The sequence below is a fragment of the Oxyura jamaicensis genome, chromosome 1 (assembly GCF_011077185.1).
Source record: "Oxyura jamaicensis isolate SHBP4307 breed ruddy duck chromosome 1, BPBGC_Ojam_1.0, whole genome shotgun sequence".
Taxonomy (NCBI): Eukaryota; Metazoa; Chordata; class Aves; order Anseriformes; family Anatidae; genus Oxyura; species Oxyura jamaicensis.
The window spans coordinates 124715513-124737231 of record NC_048893.1 but is presented as its reverse complement, the minus strand read 5'-3'; the positions used below and the strand labels follow the sequence as shown (position 1 = coordinate 124737231).

The following is a 21719-nucleotide window of genomic DNA, read 5'->3' as shown; positions in this document are numbered from 1 at the left end:
GGATTTATCATCTGAACTCCTAATGCTAGGCTTGCAGTCTTTTTGCAGTCACATGAAATAACTTTGGGTGGGTCCTGGGCCTGGCTGGGCCCAGTTTCTCTCCTTACTTTACCATTGCCTTCCCTGAGCAGCCTCTGCACAGCTGATGCTTTCCTTTTCCAGAAGGCTCAAAAATTTTCTCTCAAAATGGACTGATAGAAAAGCTGCCCGGTACAGCTTTTAAACAGGGAGAAGAGAAGACCTTGAAATGCTTTCAAGGAAAAATGAAGCTTGCCAAGTGCCTGAGGGATGAAGGTTTCAGAGAGAAGCTGTTATGCAGACCCCCAGCTATTGTTGCGGGGACATTTGCTGAAGCAGCACCACTTGGGCCTGTAGTGTTGGAATTTGCTCTTATTTCGAGAGAAGACTCCAGCAGGAGTCATACACAAATGTTTAATGGCTCTCCTGTGGCTACCTGAGATCTCTCCTCACCCCAGAAAACAGCCTGTGATACTTGCCCTCTGTGGGAGAAAAATACTTCCTCCATGCATAAGTGAAGAAAAAGGTTGTTTTGGGTAGACCATGCACTCTTGCTTCCCTTCGTGTCTTACAGACAGAAAAGTGGCAAATGGGACTGAAAACAACAACAACGACAAAAAAGATTGTTTCAGAAGTTCTTTTTTTCTTTTTCCATTTCCATAAAACATAGCCTTGTGATCCCAGAAAGGCAAAGAGCTGGGGAGATAGGGAAGCATTCACTTTGTCTGACTGTGATCTTTAGCATAGTTTGATCAGTGCAATCTTAGTTGTAATTTCTAAAATCCAAAGACATATACATGCATGTTATATATTCATACATCCATAAGTTTAAAGTGTTATATCTTCAGTTAACAGACTTTTTCACACATTTTAATTTCTCTCTAAAGATTCTTTACAGCCATTGGTATTTTACTGCATATGGAAGAAAAGGGCAAAACCCAAGCTTTTTCTCATTTGCTGATAAAGGGTAGTACTACTGTGATCCAGTGATTGATTTTCTTGCTTGTCTCACTAGCCATGAATCAGTCCACAGCTCTTCAGCACTGAACAACACTGGGTCAGGGTTGAAACCGCGGACTGTGTCAGAGAATCAGGGCAGGAAAACACATTTTATGATTTGTTTTTCCTGTTTGATCTAATACAGTGCATTGCACATGTTGGAACTAAACAGAATAAGCTTTGTAACCTCTAGTGCATGGCATTAATTTATTTTGCAAATAGGCTTCAATTAACAAGGTATAGTTGCTCTTGACATTTGGTCACTGGAAACACTGTTTTTTTTTTTAATGCCTAGTAAACGGTAATGTGCAATAGTACTTATTTTTAACACAGAAACTAGAAAGTTAATGCCCATAAAGTAAATGAGACCCTGAGCCCTGGAAGAGCCAACTTGTGTGGGGCAGTGGCAGCACACCCGGAATTTGTGCAGTGCAGTGTAACTGTTCCCTGAGCAGAGCTGCCAGGTGGAAATACAGCAGACGGGCTTGGGCCAGATCTTTCCTAGAGAAGCAGTTGTTGCCTGCTGGTTTGAGAGTAGCCACCTCCAAGGCAGTCAGAAATGCAATTTCTTCCTGGGTTGAATCTCCCAAATGTCTTTTTGTGTCCATGATCACACAGTATGCCTGGGAGCAAATGAAAAAAACACATAGCCATATGCTTTAAGCTTGATTTTCTTCCTTTGCCATGTCTTTCTGGCAACATTTTTAACTTTATTTACTGATTTGTCTCTTTATCAAAGTGTATGAGAAATCAGCTGGTCTTAGCAATAGAAATTTTGTCTGAGATGTTCACCAGTATTGCATTCTGGTCCAACACCAGGAGCTAGATTGTGATGGTTTTGGGGTTTTGTGTGTGTGTGCTGTTGTTTGTTTTGTTTGTTTGTTTGGTGTTTATTTTTTTTTTATTTTTATTTTTTTTTCCTGTGGGAAGTTATAAAATATTTCTTCATTCTTCATATGTGGATGTTTGTCCCAGGGTAGTGCGTGAAGGAGGCTGCATGCTGGGCCAGGCTTTGGTGCTGTGGATTCTCTTACCCATGCAAAGCCCCAGGAGGAGTTTCTGCTGAAAATTGGAGGGATCCTAAGGTGAGGAATGGGGCAAAGCACAGCAGTTTGGATCAGTCTGTTCTTCTCTAGGCCGCTTACTCTGGGACAACAAAACCTCCAGTGCCTATGGGTCAGTGTGATCACACAGAGCTGATGTATAACATGTTTCACAGGAAAGAAACAACTGTAAATAAAATGTTCAAATGGAAATAAGAGAAAGGGAGATTGGAATGGATGCAGAAGTCTCAGAGAGGGCAGGTGCCTTGTTTTAAACAGGGGATGCATATTTTTACAGAGGCAGTCTTGGTTGAGCCTTTCCTTCAGAGAAGTCTTAAAACAGTGTTGGTCTTTACACAGCACTACTTAAGGTTTAATTAGGTTCCCATTCTAGTCTCTGGGTCTGAAGGGAGATGGAAGGGGTACTCCAAAGGATGTGATTAGAAAATGCACTAGTCTGAGAAGGGAATAAAGTCTGCCTTTCTCTCTTTGTCTCTCTCTGGAGTACAACAGCTGGTTGGGGAAATTTACTTCTCATGATTGAGTGACCTGATTTTGTCTCCCACTTGCACAACACAGCCTCTTATAAGAAAACGGCTAGTCTTAAATTCATACATAATTGCACAGCAGGGAGACGGAGTTTAAAAATGCAGATTCTTGGGTATTAAGCAGCAGAAATCTGTTTTGAACCCTTGAACTCCCTTTGTTGTTTAAATGGCCACCTACAGAACCAGGCTGTGGAGAGCAGCAGAAACACAGTAGCTTCTTTTATGTGGAAAAAAGTATCTGCCCCCACCCCTCCTCTTTTCCCCTCCATTCTGAAATGAATGTATACTCTATAGCAGAGGGCACTAATTATGGAACTTGACTATGTACGTCTAGGCTATATAGAAGCAGTAAATGAGGGTATATTCTGCTAATCAGTGCTGCTGAACTTGGGCACAGTGTTATCTTTCTTTCTTGAGAAACTGGGTTATTTGTTTCATCTTACTTCTTTTTTCTTACGAGCTCGATATGCACAAGCCTTCTCCTATCTGTATCAAAGGGGCTAGTATTTACATCTTTACCCTCAGACGTTCAAAATACAAACTCGTTTCAATCTCAGCAAGTTAACAGAACATAGAATAAATGCACTCTACTGTTGTCCTCTATATTAATTATTTTAAATGCTATAAATGTAAATATGCTGTGAATATGCTTTTATGGAGCCTGCATTTGTATTTTATCATACTTGCCAAAGTCTTAACATAAAGGGCAATGTTTGACAAACATGCTGTGAGGAACCCACATGAATATCAGCAAGAAAATTAAAACAATGTGGGATAATTTATTTCATGCAAATGACTCCTAAACCTTCAGTTTTACGATTTTGCATTTTTCATATTAAAAAAATAATATATATATAATGATATAAAATGTATAGTTTATATGTATTTAACCTAAGTTCAAACAAATCACATTAACTGTGTGTTGAAAAATAAATTTTGTGGAATAGATGATTTTGAGATAAAAATGCTTTACTCCTTGAAGACACTTGGCTTAGCATATACCTGTGCTTCAGAGTTATTATCTTTTACGCCACTTAAGCTAAGGCAAGAAAAATACCCACACTGGGAGGTTGAACTCTTTTGCAGTTGTGTTATTGTCCCCATGCTGATGCAGAACTGGAAGTGGTATTCTAGCTCTACTGGGGATTTCCTTAAGTGTGACCTGCCTTTTGAAACATTTTGGGAGATACTGCAGGGTGAAAATGTCTGTCTTGACTTGACAAGTAGGCAAACGTGATGTTAATGATGTTAATATGGCAACTTGTTACAGTACACAGTTATGAGTTGCTGGTTTAGAGCCTGAATGGCCTGAACTGAGACCATGTGTCCTGCAGCAGAACAGCCGTTGGCTGGGAGTCAGTCACCAGCATGTGTGGATTTCTCATTTTGATGAATGTTCATCTGGCTTAGGGTTAAGAATATCAAACTAACTGGTTCTGTAGCATGTCCCAGTGCTGCTGGGTGATACCTTGTTACATCCTCCAAATGTGGTGGAGGAATCATCTTACTTTATACCCCAAGGGCAGTGCTGTTAGATGTGGAATTCCTAGCTCCAAAAGTCTGTGTCTTGGAGAAAGCCTGAATACCCTGGCTTTGGAAAGTGTGGTTTGGGAACACTGTGTGATTTCTGTCCAGCTTGGAGCAGGCTGGTACTTATCTTACATCGAGCTCCCACACTTGACTTCTGCTTGCTGCTTCCTCGCAGCCAGGCCAGTATTTCATATATATTTAAGTAGCATCCTGTGACTGACCATACTTACCAGAAGCAGCTGGGTCTGGTGGAAGGGGATTGCTGTGATGCAACTAGGGCTATGCCACATAACAGGAGACTAATAGTTAGAGGTGGGTTTGCTCAGTGGCAGGCTGCCCAGTCAGAGTCGTGGTTGGGGTACTTCTCCCAACAAGTGACCTACTCTCTGAGGTGCATCTCTATATCCATGACATGACCTAGGACTTTCCCATACATTGGGAAGGAGGATGCTTGAGAGGTCTACTGGATGGGCATAGTGAACCGTTCGTTATAGCCAATCTATGACCTGTAGCACTGTCCAAAATGTTTCTATGCCCATGATATGTCCCCCATTGTGTTTTGTTGTTGTTGTTTGTTTTTGGTTTTAATATGTTTTATTTTCTTTTGCAAGCAGAGAAATGTTTTTGTACTAACTCTGAAGCACTGAGATTGCTTTACAGCCAAAAAGAAGCACGTAATCGTACTGATTACCTGTTCCATATTGAAATTACAGTTTGTTGGTTTTCTGACCCTTTGTCACTGTGCTGTGTGTGGAAGAAGTGGATAGCCTAGGTGTTGGTTGTGGACTCTGAAAGATGAGAATGAGTTAAACATTGAAGCTAAGGGTACTCTATAAGGTCTTCACTGCTTTTAAGTGAAAGCTATGCAAGAGCAAAATGCTATACTTGCTGGTAAGTCTAGTATGCAAATGTAGCTAAAGCATTTTGTGCTCATCTTGTCTGTTACAGGGTTGTCCTTGAATGCAGCTAACAGTTATTTTATTAACCTTTTTGGCTTTGTGCTGGCATAGGGTGTTGAGAGTTGTTGGTAGCTGTTTGGAAAAGAACACTGATGGAAGGGGACCTTGTAAAACGGTAGATGAACTGTCACCCGTGGTTCATGGTTTGCTGACAGCATGCAGGCAGTGTTGCCAATTTCTGTGATTTTATTGACCATCTTTAGAGTGCCAAAAAATGGAGTCATATGTTCATTTGAGCATCAACTCTCTGTGTTTAGAAAGAAGAAAGTTACTAGCCTGTCTAGTTGTAAACATCAGTATTTTGAACTCTAGAAGTTCACAGCCTGAAACTTCCATTATAAAACAACACACACAGCCCTGATACTTATATCTGATTGTTATGTATGCAGACTTTGTTTTAGGAGCCAAGAACATTTGACTACTGATCTCTGAATACTTGGAGTTGGCAATAATGGACAGAGATTAGTGTATGTTCTCCCTTTTAAGGTGAACTTAACTTGGAACTGATCTCAGCACCTTAAAATAAACCCCAAACATAAATAAATGCTAGGTTGTCTGTCTGGAGGACTTCCTGATAGGCATATCGTTATGTTTTCTTCAAGTACAACAAAGAGGCAGTTTCCCATCCTACTCAAAGGGCTATTGCTGCTGCATTCACTGTGTGCTTCCACATTTTTTCTTTTTCATTTCTATTTCTTCAGAGGAGATTTTGGTAGGTTTTGCTGTTTAATCTGGAAGTGGTACTGATGTCTGGCACTGATAGTGCCTTCTATTCTTGCAAAAAAAAAAAAAAGTGAAAAATTGTAGAAGGGTAACAGTTAAAAATGGTTGAATTTTTACATCTTTCTTTCAAAATTGGAGAATGCATATGACACCACTTAGATATTTTTCTCATGACATTCCTCCTGCTAACTCATTTCTCTCTCTTTTTTTTTTTTCTTTTGCAAAATACCCTTCTTTAAATCTTGTAAACACATAAGCTGGTGTGTAGACTAACTTAACATCACTTCATTTTGTGAGTTAGAGGTTTTCACAGATATAACTCTTCATGAAAACACAACTCTTGATGTTCAAGCATCCATCTGAATGTGTTTTAGTAAGGGCATTGGAACACCACCATCACCAATACTATTGTCCATGTACAGACTGAGTAATATAACTGATGCCTTAAGGATTAGACTTGTAAATAGACATGTTTGGGTATGTCCTTAAATCTGTCTAGTTTTGTATAAACCATTTTCTTTGATCTAATGAATTGTAAGGCATGTGAGCTTGGCTTCAGGCTTCAAAATACAAGAAGCTTTTTGCACAGTGATAGATAGTAAAAGGACAATAACCATTTTGGATTCAGTTGTAGACCTCTGTTTCTTGGCATTGATAACATGAATTTTATTCTACTTTTGTGACATATGCGAAGTTAATCAACCAGTGTGTTTTGCATCCCCATCTCAAGAAGAGTATGCTAAAATGGGGTTTTGTTGAGTCTGCCTGAAGACCCTTAAAACCAGTAGGAGTCCCACTGATTTCAAGAGCTGTTGGAACAGGATGAAAATGGAAGGCAGAAACCTGAGGAGACGTGAAGAAAAAGAGACCCCACAAACCCAAGCCCAGGCCCCTACGTCAGCCCCAGGGCCACCAGCCCCTGCCCAAGCGAAGCCGCAGCAGGCCCAGGCTCCAGCTCCCCACAGCCCTGCCCTGCCTGGCCATGGCCCCTGCCCCACCAGGCCCACCCATGGGCCTGTGCCCTGGCCCGGCCTCGGCCTGTCCCTGTCCCCAGGGAGGTGCTTGGAGCACTATGGCTGCCCCGTGCCTACACTGCCTGGCTCACGGGATCTCTGTACCAGCTGCCCCAACACGTTAAAGGAGCACTGATTTGGGACTGTTAAAATTTGGGGTTGGTTTTACCTGAACTTGCAATCAGGGAAGGCACTATGCTGTTCTTGCTGCAAAAGCAAGGACCTTTTTTTTCTTTCCCAAACTGCTAACTGCAATTGTTTATATTTTACAATATTATTACTCCTGTTATGAGCTGCCTAAGGCAGCCACATCAAAGTACTGCAGAGCGTGTGTGGTGCCAGCTCAAATAATAGCAACAAACCCTGGTCTCTCAAACCTTGGTTTGATTTCATTGTTTAAATAGGAAATGAGCTAGTGTGATCCCTCTGTCTGTGAGGTTCTTTGTCTACAGATCATTGTTCTGGCACTCAAATCCCTATTTTAATTAGAAAAGAAGGAAATACTTTGAGCGGATGCTTAGATAAAAGCTGTGAATGATATTTATCACTCTCTTAAGGAGTTTTCTTTCAATTTAAGACCTCACAGCAAAATCTGCTGTGAGGACTTTCTCTCCTTCACTTATATTTCAAATGTTTGCGTCTCTTGTGATTGCACTGTTCCCCAGCGTCTGTCAAATGCCCTGGGTGGAGTTTTGGGCTCACAGATGTCTGTCTGTCCAGGGGAGCTTTGCCATCGATTTCAATGATGCCACAGTTTTGGGCGTTGTCTGCACAGACAGATTTAAGGAGTGGTCCCCCATGGGAGACTCTTATCGTTGGGTGGCTTGGGTCTCTCATAACCAGCTTTGGATGTGGTGGGTGTAGAGCTGCCAATGCACGTCATCTTCTCTGTCCTGAGACTCCTGCGGTCACCACTAACCAGGGTTGTGAGGAAAGATTTCAGTGCCCGCTGCCTCCACTGATGCATCCAAACTGAACTTAACACTTCCAATGGCAAGAGGTACCATATTTAGGTCCCAATGATGTGTAAGCATGCTGATTTTGGAAGTATAGGTTTTGAAGTCTAATTCTTCATGAAGACTGTTTGTGCTTTGGCCTGGTTGCCACCACTGTCCAAGGTATGATTAACTTGAGGGCTGTGATTTGTGGCTTTTCCTTTCCTTATTATGTTTTTTCCCCAGTTCTCCCTTTTGAAAAGATAATATTTGTTGTCCTATAGCTTGGTGGCTGGCAGCAGCCGTTAAAACGTGCGTACATGAAAAGGATGAGTATCCACCACAGTCTTCAATACCTTCCTTCCAGAATCTCAGCCGGTTCCTGGTGGAAATCTGAGTCAGCACAAGTAGTCCCAGGACTACTGGCAGTGTGTGTTAAAATCATTCCCTTGATTGTTCTATTTTAGAAACTTACATTTCCACTGGGCAAAATGAATAATCTGCAAATGCACCAATGTTGTTACACCGCTAATATGGAAGTCCATCACAGCTGACCTTCTCTTGACTCAAGCTTCTTGTATTTGCATTTCAAGTATCTGAGTTTCAAAGCAAGGCTTATTTATAGTCCCCATTAATAAGGACTGCGCATGCATGGACCTTACCTCCTTCACTGTTTTCACTGTTTTCTGCCAAATGTGCCTTCTTGCTTTGAAAGCTGTGAAGTCAGAACATAAAGTAAGAGTAAGCTTGAAAAAATAACTCCCATATCAGTAAGAAAGCCTTCACATTTATGGATTTTTAGAATGTTCTTTCAGGCCAGACCATTAGAAATAATCAAGCAGCTGAGCATGAGTGTGTTAGAAAACTAACTGAAGATGATCTAGCTTCTTGTTAAAAGTTTTATCTGTGTTGGTAAGAACTGATGTTTTCATATGGTCTCACACTATTCTTTAAAACTGAATGCTTGGCAAACTTCTTTGTATTGTAAAATGCTTTCATTTTCATTATAAGTATGTACATGTTTAAGTAAGGAAAATAAGTCAGAGAATGAAAAGATAAGGGGGGAAGTTTTCTTCCTTCACGTACATCAGCATAGTCTGGAAGCGGTAATTTCACAAAGAACAGGAAGATGTGTAGTAAGTGGGGAAAAAGAATTGGACAATTAGAAAGGAAAAAATTATTACTGAAAACTCCAGTATTTTTTGAGTTCTTATTAAAAACATGAGACATGAAGGATAGAAAACAAACAAAAAATTAATACATTTAGAAGTCACAAAGACAAGTATATGAAAAAATGGATCATGAGAACTAAGTCTTTTTTAATGTTATTTTATTATAAAATAATACTAATAGAATTATTTGAGGGAGGGGGAATGTTGAGCTTAGAGCAATGTAGAATCTGGACTGTTAAGCAGAACCCTGATGTGGCCAAGGAAAACAGAAGAACTGGGTACAGCAGAAAGACATTAAGGACATAAAATCAAACTAACAAGTAAGTTCACAACTATATGAGGTGGGTCCTTGAGCAACTGGGGAACTCCTCACCTCAACCTTTTGAGATATTAAGATAAATGATAAATGGAATCAAAAGCAATTGTATCCACTAGTGGAAGGGAGATCTATAGAGCTGTATTAAATAAAGAGGAATTGCCTCTGGCCCCGGAGATCCCACAGGATCATTCCAGCATATTGCTCGAAGTGGCGTGCTCTGGAGAAAAGTCATGCATTTTTTTGTATGTTGGCTTGGCCAACTGCTGTTGCTGTTTTTTATATTTTTATAACTCAAACAGTTAATAGGAGGGCAGAAGATGGCATGCAATGAACCATGCTTAATCACTTAAACCTCCAGTTTAACATTTTGTTTACCCAGCTCTTTTGGAGTTGAGAAGATTCTGGAGAATGTAATTTACTGAACTGTAATTTAGATCAGTTTTCTAGCCTTCCTTCTGAGTCTGGCCCAGGAGCTATAAACGTGTGGTTTCTAGGGAGTAATGAAACCACAAAAAATGAGTGAGTGGTGCTAATAAAGAATAAATCAAAGCATTGACTTAGTTACAATAATTATTGCAATTGCTAGAATGAGGTAAATGCAGTGCCCAGACAGCCAAACCTTGTGCCCCTGAAGTCAGTTTCATAGCTTTCACTGACTTTCACTTAATTTTCAGTAAAGCACATGACAGTATTCCTCAAAACTTGCATGAAACTAGTTTTAATTTACCTGGGCTTATGCACTGCTTAGTTGATTGAATGAAATGGCAGCATTTCCTGACATTGAAGTCTTATTACAGCAGGGAATGTGCAGTTCACATTAAAGCATCCAGAGCCTACAGCTCTGTGTGTGTGTGCATATGTGTATGCATGCACACATGCAGGCTGGGGACACTCACCCAGAGCTCCAAGCCAGGTTTGCAGCTGAAGCTTGCCCTTGATCAAGGGAGGAGGGTGATATGGGGAGACCTTGTTGCAGCCTTTTTGTACCTAAAGGGGGCCTACAAGAAAGCAGGAGAGGGACTCTTTGTGAGGGAGTGTAGAGATAGGACAAGCGATAATGGCTTTAAACTAAAAGAGGGTAGATTTAGATTAGATATTTGGAAGAAATTATTTGCTCAGAGGGTGGTGAGGCACTGGGATATGCTGCCCAGAGACGCTGTGGATGCCCCATCCTTGGAGGTGTTCAAGGCCAGGCTGGATGGGGCTTTGGGCAACCTGGTCTGGTGGGAGGTGTCCCTGCCCATGGCAGAGAGGTTGGAACCAGATGGTTTTTAAGGCCCCTTTCAACCCAAACCATTCTATGAAATTCTGTGGTGTTCTTTCGTATCTCTTTTCATCTCTCCTTTCTGAGACTTCCTCACATTTGTTTTGTTCCAAAGCTATATAATAAAAGTCTATGTCCTTCCTGGTAAAATGTCTTTCCCATTCTTCTGTTTATCCTTTCTTTATGTCTTACTGAGCATTTCCAGAGTTCGTTTACAGTGATGGCCTGGGAGTGTGATTAAATCATGATTTACTAAACCCTGCCAAACCTAAAGTAAAATATGTTTAACATACTCCAGCTGTTCATCATACATAATCCTTGATTTATTATTATTATTTTTTTTAATATTGAGCTGGTGTCCTGTAAAAACACTCCTGGGAAAGCTGCTCATTTGCTTCTATGCCAGTGAGAGCCTCTTTACTTGCTCAAGAAGCAGTATCTTACTCTTGATGCCTTGGTCCTGCCGGGTAACAAGCACCAGCCAGTAGTTTCCCAAAATACAGAGTGCTTCCAGGATGGAACGGCAAACTCGGTGTTGTTACATAGCAAAGCTTATGACACGCACAGAATGAGACCTGTGATGCTATTGTGATGGTGTGCAGGCTGTCTGGCTCCAGAAACAGAGGACAGGAAAAGTGTTCATTAATTGCAGTGCATGTAGGTCACTTTATCATTCCTTAGAAGTTAGGAAATGCTATTATTGAGGCAAGGCATTAGATTTCTCTTCTGTTATTTTCCACCATCTTTTTCTGTATTTTGAGCCTGTGCTATTAGTATTTGAGTTGTGGGAGCTCCAGGTACGTGCAAAAAGCCAGGCCTCTGTTTTTCATATTGACTTATTTGCTGCATTCCTTAGCTATGTGTCTGCCTGTGTGTTTCCCACATACTGAATGTCAGGTGGCTGTTTCATTGCTGCCCTCCCCAAAACTAGCCGTGCCCATCATGAAGACTGCAGGAGACGTAGGCAAACATCCACGCTTGTAGCATCAATCTGTCAGGAGGTTTTGGCAGAGATACAAATTGTGATGGTGCAAATGAGGGGCTACTGCAAGGTCTTTGCGGAATTTGGAGGCAGACCCTTTGGGTATTTGGACTTTGGACCATGTCCTCCCTGTGTGATGGAGGATTTCATGGATTCCCCTAGGGGAGCCCTTCATGAAGTTCCCCTCTCCTCCTGAGACTGTTGCTGCCAATAATTGTTAAAACCAAACTTTGGGCCCATTGGGTCTCTTGACAAAGACAGCACTAACGGAGCAATGAGGTAATCCATTGAGGCTTCCACGGGCAGCTGAGCAGGAGGGAGTGTTATCCAGACTCTTTTCAAGGGTGTGTGTGTTGCTGAAAGGTGATAGATAGCCTCTGTTCTACCTTGATCATCGTCAAGTCCTGATTTTGTTTCTAAATGCAAGTTCCACAAAGATACAAACCTGGGTAAGCCAGCCACATCTGTGAACAACGTCTGAAGAAGCTCTGTCTAGTTACTTGGGGTATATTTTAAAGAAACGAAGCTCGTTTTAAAATTGTATGTTTAACATTTGGGAAAGGGTCCTATGTCATCCAAGTAAGATTTCCAATTGATCATAAGATAATAGAAATCCCAAACATTCAAACAGCATGCCATCTACCACTGGAGCCTGTTTACATATACTCAAGTGCAGTATTTATCCAAGTGCTGCATAGAGATTTTTTTTCTTTTTTTTTTTTTTTTCTTTTTTAAAAAAAATTACTCAAAGCACGAATGATTAATTTGAGGGAGAATCTCAGCTGGAGTAAAATAAGGACCTGCTTCTTATCATCGTGTGCAGCTTTAATGGGAAGTGAAGCCTGGGATCTGAATGACTTGACGGTCAGCTAGAGAGTTTTGCTTTCAACAGCTGAAGAACTTCAAGCAGAGCGAGGAGGAAAGAACACAAACCTGAGCACGGGATGCAAGTCTCTTGCCAGCTGACTTTAGTAAAAACAGCGAGTACCGCATAATGGAAACAACCTTCCTTAGCTTGCAAATCCGGGGGCTGGCGACGTGCTTGTTTGGTGCAGGTGGGCGAGTGGGAACATTTTCACTAGGTTAATCTGTGCTTGAGCTGTCTCCTAACCAGGTGGCACAAAAGCAGCATGCCTACACAATTCAGGAGTATGGCAGTGTCTTGGGGCTCTGGCGAGTGGGCTTTACTCCCTGGCAGAGGTTCACGGCGTCAGCGCTGTAGTGCCATTGGCTTCAGAAGGACAGGAGCACGAGTGGCCCCTCACTTGGCTGCTCACCACGGCCGTTGTGACTGCTTTTGCTATTAGAGTAGAAGAGATTTTTTTCCACGGTTACAGTAGAGCTAGGCTTTAATGTTCTTGCTGATTACCACTGACCCAAAAAGTCTGCCTAGCATGCCTTTTATATGGAGTGTATGTCAGTGAAGCTTAAAGTCTCTTCTCCTCCCCTAGGCTTCACTCCGCAGTCATGTCTTTCAGACAGCTGAAATGCCACAGCTCATTCATTGGGCTTTGTAGCGAAATGCTTGATCTAATCATGTCTGAATATTTTAAAAGGTTTTCGATAAGGGAAGGCTAGAAATGTGTTTTAAAAAGGTCTGCAACCCTGAAAAGTGTGTGTGTATAATTTAAAACTGCCAGCTCTGTCCCAGCTTTGTCCCTACCAAAATGCTTCCCGTTTCTCATTGTAATCATAAATACTGTCATAGAAGTCCTTATTTCTCTATTGCCCTGTATAGTTTTAGTTGTCTTTTTAAATGAGTTGCAGCATTTGAAAGCCTTGGTGACAAAGACTGTACCAGTCGATGAAACAAACTGTTCTGCCATCCCTCCTGCAAATAATTTCCATTAGCCCGTGTAATTCTGTACTACGGAGCGTGCTTTGCGTATCTGTCACAGTTACGCTGCAGCTAACCAACAAGTTTTGCAGTTTTCTCCAGAGGGCACTTTAAGTGGGGCTTCAAGCTGTCTCTGTCCCTCTGCACCACGTATGTGAACTACTGAAAGCAAAATGGCTTTTTCTGTATTAATGGAATGCTTTCGTGCGGTCCATTATTAAGCTAGACTTCCCCGGTATAAAATTCCCTATAGCAGGGTAATTCCTGAAAATAAACGGTAAGAAATCTTACACTCCAACTTATGCCACAGCTACTCAGCAGAACAGATGCTGTCTGAGATAAAGGTGGGCTTGAGTTGTTCTTGGTGCCTTTCCACTATTTACATACGGAGTACTTTGGTCTGTGGAAGTCACGTATGTAATGTCACAGCTAAGGGAAAAAATCTTGGCAGCCACTACTGACCATCGAGTTCCGTTCAACTGCACGTGCTATAATACACAACGAAACACTACTGCCCTAAATGAAAGGAGCTAGCTATTGTTTGAGCCTAGTTGGCACATTAGGTTGCTAGCAATGGGAGGGAAAAGGGGTGTAGTAGAAAGGGAAGCGGAAAAGGAAGAGTATGAAACCTGGGGTACCCGTGAAGGGAGAAAAAGAGGTGGATCCCAGTGCAGGTAGATAAATGGCACATAACCTACAGCTGGAGCTGGGCTTTGGGAGAAGTCTCGTGTGTGCAGGGAGCTGCTGTCCTTCAGGAGGACAGGACATCCAGAGGCCTTCTGAAATGCTCTTAATAAAAAATCATGTCCTTGACTTCACTGAGAAGGGCAATGATTACAGGTGTGAAGAGAAGGAGCTAGCCACACTGCACACGTTCATGTCTTGGGGAAAGTAGATGCTTATTTTTTTACCTCTTTTTCTTGAGAAGGAATGCATGTCATTATTATCTTCTTGTTCCTCTCTAAAGCAGCTATTTATGAAAGGAATATACAGGCTTTTCTCAGAATTAATTTTAGGGGGAAAAAGCCAAATACTTCCTGTCAATAAAAATCTTAATTTAGAGAGAGAATACAAAAAAAAAATAATTAAATACATAGACTGAAAAACCCTCCTCAAATCTCTACACGTACATTTTTCTTTTATATTATTTATTCCCTGCTTAAGCAAATAGGACAGTCCAGGAGGTCTCGCTTTTTTATTATTATTATTTTATTTTGTTACTGCAAAGCATATTGTAATAGGGAGATTACTCCCTCTCTCCCTTCTCTCTCTCCCCCAGCTGCAGAGCCTCCCCTGAGAGATAACACCAGCCAGGGAGAGGAAGAAGGAAGTATTAAGGGAGTATTCAATAGATCCCCAGCTTCTCATATGCAACAGAGGTGAGAAGAGCCAGCCTCACTGGGTCAACCTGAATCACTAGCAGTATCAGTGAAAGCTATTGCAGAGCTTGCAGCAGTGTGGCGTCCCTGTTGAGAGGCAGGAGACCCGGATTATGGTCTATGCCTGGCCAGTAGCCTGCTCTGTGGTGGCAAGCAGGTTGGTTCACCTCTTTCTATCTCTGCTTTTCACTGGCATTTTGATCATGAAACTCTTGGGGGAGGGATAGTCTTTTCACAGATGTTGGCTAATGCCTAGGCCAAAGGGACCCTGATGTTAGTGGATAGTTTGGGCACTTCATGTAAACGAAAATAAGGAAGCAATGAAGGACATTTAAGCTGCTTATCCATCAAGGAAACATTTGTTTGAATCAATGCTGTACCTTTTCATCTTGACTAGGCACATTCATGTTTATAGTCAGAAATCAGAGCAGAAGGAGGATTTTAATAAATAATGTATCGTGCATACTTGCTGTGGCCATGTTCTTAAAGCAAAGTGAAGGTGCAAGAAAAATGCATTCAGAATATTCAGAAGAGAATAGATGAACTTAAGACATATTTTTTTTTCCTATCTTCATTTTAGCAGAGCCACTAAAACACACATTATGTTCATTTTCCTGAATGCTGGCTCTGCATAACATTTTTTTTTCTGTCAAAAATAATGATAATAGGGAAAAAAAGGAATCTAATATGCCAGCTTTTGAGCAAAGTTACATATGAGCTGTCTGGCTTGTTACCTCTGCAGTTCTGTACATTTATCTGGCCTGGGATGTTTGTGTGTCCTGACCTGACCCCTTTTCATTGCAGGCATGTGTTAAAACAGTATATTCACAGGGCCTGACCCTGGTGACAGTAGGGATCTGTGTAAGAGCACTCTGCCCTCTCCCCAGGAACTTGGCTGAGTATTTGGCTGAGGCGTTCAGCTGGCGATGACCTCAGGCACATATACATATTGCATCTCTCCTTTGCATTGGTGGGGGAACCACAATGGAGATTTAGAGCCATCTCACGGGTTATGCAAAGCCATCCTCCTGAAATAAAGTTAGCTGTGAAATTAATGTCTGCAGCTCAAAAACAGGGAAAGGAATGGGTTCACCACTGCTGAAAAAGGTTTTGAACTTTTTGTCCTGCATAATAAATAATCAAAAGCATCTCTAAAGAACCTGCTAAGTATTTCTAAAGAGAATAAAGAAGGGATCTGAATCGTGTCCATCCCTCACCGGTCAGGGCTTGATAGCCATGGATGTGACATGCTGAGAGAGGGAAATAGAAATGTGTGGGAGGGGAGTCAAAATCATCAGAACTCCCAGAGGGAATCAGAGCATCTCCAGATGACCTCGCCCCGATGAACCTTAATACAGTTGAGCTTTAAATTGCCTTGCAGCTTCGCTCTTGGAAAAAAAAAAAAAAAAAAAAAAAAGAAAAAAGTTACAAGAAATCATTTTGAATGATGGTTTCATTATTCAGCTCTGGTGGATAAACTTCCTCTGGGCTTAATTTGAAGTGCAGGTTTCTACTATATGTAAGTCAAGGCCCTGGCTAGCGCCTATTTCCCTTTAGTTGGCCTTAAGAATTAATTCCCTTTCCTGGCTCTCTAGTGTGCTCCTCTGAGTTACTTCTTTCATTTCAGCTTTTGTTGTTGTGTTTGATTTCCTGCTTTGCCTGGAAGAGAAGCCAAACTCTTCCTCTTCGTGTCTGAATGTTGAATTGGTTGCTGTAGACCCTTCGGTACCTGTGTGTGTGCCTGCTCATGTTCACGTGTGCTTGGCTTCTCTCTCATTTGGTAATCTCACACAATCGGAGTCAGTGCACGGTGCTCCAGGATCCCGCCTGTGAATAAGACGTCTCTTTGATGCTTTTTATACCCTGTGACTGAAGAAGATTGGTGGCAATGGTGTTCAGGCGGTGGGTGCTTATGCGCCCTTAGCCTTCCCTTGAAAGATGAAGGATTCCTCTTCTGAGGAGCATTGGAGGTCCTTCGGCTGATGTGCTGCCTTTTGACGAGGGAGTGTTTGGGAAGCACCATCTGCGAGGACACATCAGCATGCAGCGTGTCCCACAGCTTGTGCACACGTAAGTGTGTCATGCAATATGCAGGAAATGCAAAGTGCCAGACCAGTATAACTTGAGAGTTGTATTGGAAGGAGATTGCTTTGCTTTGCGCTGAGGATGCATGAATGAACTAATAAATAAGTAAATACATCTGAGGAAGGAGGAGAAGGAGGGGGAAAGTCCAGTTCACTGCTTCATAAACTTCAGTGCCACGTTAACCACTTTTGCTCCTACATCAGACCTGCTATGCTATCACAGTGCTTTAATGTTTAATTCACTTTGATTTGGACTACAGAAATATCAAGTGTTTCTGCAGGCAAACCGAGGCATCTAAGGAGCCCTGTTGGGAATAAAACTCTAGAAAGACCTTCAGAGAAATTAGAGAAGGGGCACATTATTGGTTTTTATTCTAGTCCTGCAGTTCTGCTGTGTGCTCTGTTTTTCCCCTTCTGTTTAAATGAGTATGCGGGGCAGATTGATTTTAATATTGTGTCCTCATTTCTGTGGGTGACCTGTGGAGGCTGTCTACAGCAAGATTAGAAAAACAAGCAAATGTTTAATTTTGTGAGGGGGAGGGGAGAGGACTCAGAGGCCCTGCTGCTGTTAGAGGACATAAGACACTGCTGCAAAACAGACAAACTGAAATCTGCTTGTCAGGAGAAAGAGCCTTGATCAGCCCTTGCCTTCCTGCTGCCTTCAGACATCCATCTAGGTCATATACCCTTCCTAAGGAATCATTAGGAAAAATAAGCAACCACTAAGTCTTATATTAATGTGCTGTCAAAGAGGTGGTCAAATATGAATGAACCATGCAGCAGAGACACCGCAGACTCCCCCCAGTGCTGCTTCAGGGAGGCTATTGATGAGTCCAGTCCTTTCTGCCTCGCTGTGACAGTGTGAAGGGTCTGAGCATTGCCAGACAGAGATGTCAGGGAGCTTGGTGCAATTAGATGCTCTGCCTTCATCCTCTGCACCGTACGAATGCTCAGTTCTCTTCTGAGGGTATGGTGTGATTTGAGGGGTGAGGGCCAAAGCTGCCTCGGTGTCACCACCTCCCTTAGGGTTTCAGCTGGTGCTCTGTGTTGGCCTGAAAAGCATATTTATGCATGTGTGATAATGCATATTTCTGAATGTGTGCATTTATAAATAAGCTGGAAAGCGTATTTATGCATGTGTGTTACGGGTGTGCCAAGAAGACCATTTTGCAGCAGCCATGACAGCATGTCCAAGAGCTTTGTGCTGTGATTCACCAAACTGGTTCAGCCCACACCTAGCTATTGGGCCACTGCAGTGCTAGGAGGTGGCTGCAAGGGGAGGCGAAGGGCCAGCAGCGCTCTGTGAGCAAGGGCTAGAAGCAGAAGGCATGGTCCTTATGGCTGACACTTGCCCCCGTACCAGGGAGTCTCTCCTGGAGACTTCTTTCTGCTGCTGTTGGCTGTGGGATGCCCCGAGAAGCAGCCCTGGGTTTTGCACGCATCAGGGGGCATAATCATCTGAAAATCCTCGGGCCGTGGGAGCAGGATCAGAAAATCCTGGTATGTAGGAAGTGAAATAGAGAACCAATAACAGTGAACAGAATTACTATAATTCACCCTACTTTTTTTCCAGACTCCGTACTCAGTTATCGTGGTGGTGCTGGCAGACTGAGGAAGTAGATGTGCAAATAGCTAACTTGTAATTTGCAAGTGCAATTAGCTGGTTTTGTGAGTTCAGTCACAGTAATTGCAGGAGCCTAACTTATGTGCTTCAGTGTTTTTCATCTTCAGAGCAAAGACTAATTAAACATTAATAATAACATTAACAGCAAAATTAACATATATATATTTGAGACCATGAATTATTTGCTTTATTGCAAGTCACATAGGCGTGAGGGAGACAAAATGCATGTTGAACAGAAAGAAGCTCGCTGCATCTTTTTGACCGCCCCAACACAGCTGTTTCATCACGATGCTGGTGTTGTAGCTGTGGCAGCAGGCAGCTTGAGGCATGGCTGCGTGAGGATTAGGGCTCTTTGTAATGAAATCTGGAGAGCGCGTGCTGTAGGACGGCACGTAATGCGGGAAGTCATTCTCGGATTCCTGGTACGTACAAGGCTGCATAAATGCATGCAGCACTTTACAAACAGCGGAGGAAATCTAGCCCTCTTCCAGGTGTTTTTACCAGGACCAGGACAGCAATTTGGCCATGGAATGGCACGAAGATGCTAGGCCAAATGTAGCAGATGTAGGAAGGCTTCGAGGGGAAAATGGGTTCTGTGGAGATTTAGGTCATTAGGTAAAAAGGAAACGGGAAGCTGTTCCAAGTGTAGTGGGTGGTATGGAGAAAAGGCGCAGAGCTGAGAGTGGGAGCATACTACAGCTGTAATAACTGAACTCAAGTGTCTGTGTCTGTTCACAGGCACAGAAAGTTGCTGTTACATTTCTTATCTAGCCAGATGATAGATGCACGCAATGCAGTACGAGGATGTCGGCTGTTTCTGGATGTCCTCCTGCTCTTTGCTCACCTGCACCACAGCTTTGTCATTCTGTCACTGCTTTGAGCAGCACAAGGAATGGCTGGCTTGCCAGGAATGACATCTTGTTTCCTTCAAACAAGTGAAGACGAAACTTGCACTCATAGTGCTGGTGGTCTGTTAGCCCCTTATCTAAGCCAGACATAAACCAGCTGTTTATTACAAGCTTCCATCCATTTTTTAAACCTGGAAATTTAGATTTTTCTTCTGAGCAGCGGCCACCTTTGCAGCTTTCAGGTCCTCTGTCCTCTTTAATTGGCCCTTTCTGTTCGTAGTCTGTCATTTATTTAGTGTCTGCAAAACAAGTTAAAGTCAACATCAGTCAGGACAAACTGTACCTGTCACTGGGGATTTCAAGAAGTACAAACGATCCATAGTGTTTATAATGACTAAAGAAAGAAGAAATAATAAAACTCTGAGCTTCAAATGTAAAATAAAATAGCAAAGGAAAAGGAAAGAGGCAGGGAAATAGAATTCCTTAATACCATGCTACCATGGTTGAAGAAGTCGTCATGACTCAATCACAGGCTGTGATGGCTGCTTTATCAGGCGTGAACCTCCATTTATCCTCCTTGCCGTGAAAGTGTATGAAAAATGACTCCGTGTTACTCCTAGGTGGGCTGGTGTGCTACTGAGATCAAGCACCTCTGACATACCAAAGTGCAGGAGCTGTTCCCTTACTTGGGCTTTTATGAGTTGGCAGAAATACTTGTCCAGATCTTATAGCCCAGCAGTTCAGGTCACTGTTGGGTGTGAGGAAAGCAAGGTGGAGTATGGAGAGAGGGGTGGCGCAATGAGGCAATGTTGGGTGATAGGTAGCTTACGTCTCACTTGTATTTGCTTCGCCTGGCAACAACCCTGCTTCTAATGAAAAGCTCTTGTGAGTATGTGTACCTGGTAGACCTTAGATAAGCCAAATTGGAGAGCAAAGGGAGAAAGAGGGAGCACTTTTACAGTTTCTGCAGAAGGAGGTAAGGAGACCAGGCTTGTAGCAGAGGCATCACCTTTGAAAGCCTTTCGCTATCAGGGATTTTGTACCTGTCGTTTTGTAGTTAATTGACAGAAACCTGCTCCCTGTCTTGGAGACAGAGGAAGTGCCCCCCACTAATTGAGCTAAAGGTGTTTTGTTTTCTTTTCTTTAAACAAGGACAGGGGGAGGTGGAAAGCAAGAGCCCTGTGGCTTTGCTCAAAACTTGGCTGAGACCTCCACATTTTGGACAGCTGGCTTCTCATGCAATTACAAGCATTTTGATGATGGGTTTACAGTTCCTATGTAAGTAATCCTTAGCTCTTGTTTAACAAATTCTCCAGCTGAGCCAGCAATCTGATATTTGCTGGTAGCTTACGGGAGGCCTAGGGAAAAACAACAGCAAGAAGGGAGGGCATCTTTCCCACCTTCCCCCAGTTCTGCAGGCAGCAAAGCTTCTGAAAAGGGTAGGGAGGAAGGGAGACTTGTCTTGGCTTTCCCATACTGTGCAACTTGTGGCATTTTGCCATTCTGCATGAAGATGACATGAAAAACTGCTTGAGGTTTTTCATAAAGAGAGAACCCAGAGGGTCAGTTAATAACTAGGCCTACAGACATGAGAGTACAGCAAAACGGGCCATAAAGCTGTATTTCTGCTCCCTATGTGACTGCTCTGCCTGTCCCTGAAGATAGTTATGAGCTTGGCAGCAACACTTCTACCTCCTCTTTCTCCAACAATCTCAGTGCAAGGCTGAGTGCCTGCAAAAAAAATAAATAAAAAATAATAATAATAAAATAAAATTGCAGAAACACTTCTGCAGGTAGAGCAGTGACCATTGCCAGTCCTGCACCTGGCCAGTGGAGGAAGGATGCTGAGGGAACAGGTTTTAGGGAAAAGCACTTGAGGCCAAGCTCTTGTTAAATCACGGGAGTGATGATTTCACCCACACATTCTTCCATTCCCTCAGGTTAATAAGGCCAATTCTGCATTTCTAAAAAGTTGTTTTTAATATTTGATAGCCTGTAATGCCTGCTGATCTAGCAGGTGACATTAATTGGGAAAGCTTTTTTTAGCTGCTTCCTGAGGTCAGGCATGTATTATAATCAGCAAGCTACAAAACCCTAAAAGAAAGGCATGGGACCTTTCTCTTGGCTCTCTAAAAGTTGTTAGAGCCAAAAAGGGCACACCCTGTTCCCAAAACCTTTGGTGCATGCTTCTGCAACCTAAGAGTACAATGGTTTCTTTGAAAACATAAAGGTTTATCTAGTCGGTGTGATGCCTTTGACACAGCAGAGCTGTTTCAGGTCTGTTGTTTCAGTTTTTCCTCAAGAGACCATTTGTCTGAAATGTACTATCCTCCAAAGAGCACCAAGTGCCTCGCAGATACCAGATATGCCCATTACAGGAGATTGCAGAAGTCTTTAATAACAATTTAAAAGCACAATAGTAGTTTCTGCTCACTTAATTCA

General features: G+C 42.4%; 1 protein-coding gene and 1 long non-coding RNA gene across 4 annotated transcripts in view; both read left to right on the top strand.

Moving 5' to 3' along the window:
• NHS (NHS actin remodeling regulator) overlaps positions 1–21719 on the top strand; it is a 246257-nt gene that overhangs the window by 19186 nt on the left and 205352 nt on the right. The gene's annotated exons all lie outside the window — the stretch shown is intronic.
• Positions 12251–21020, top strand: LOC118166398. The gene is made up of 2 exons (XR_004750490.1): positions 12251–18171; positions 18251–21020. It is a non-coding gene; the product is annotated as an uncharacterized LOC118166398 (long non-coding RNA).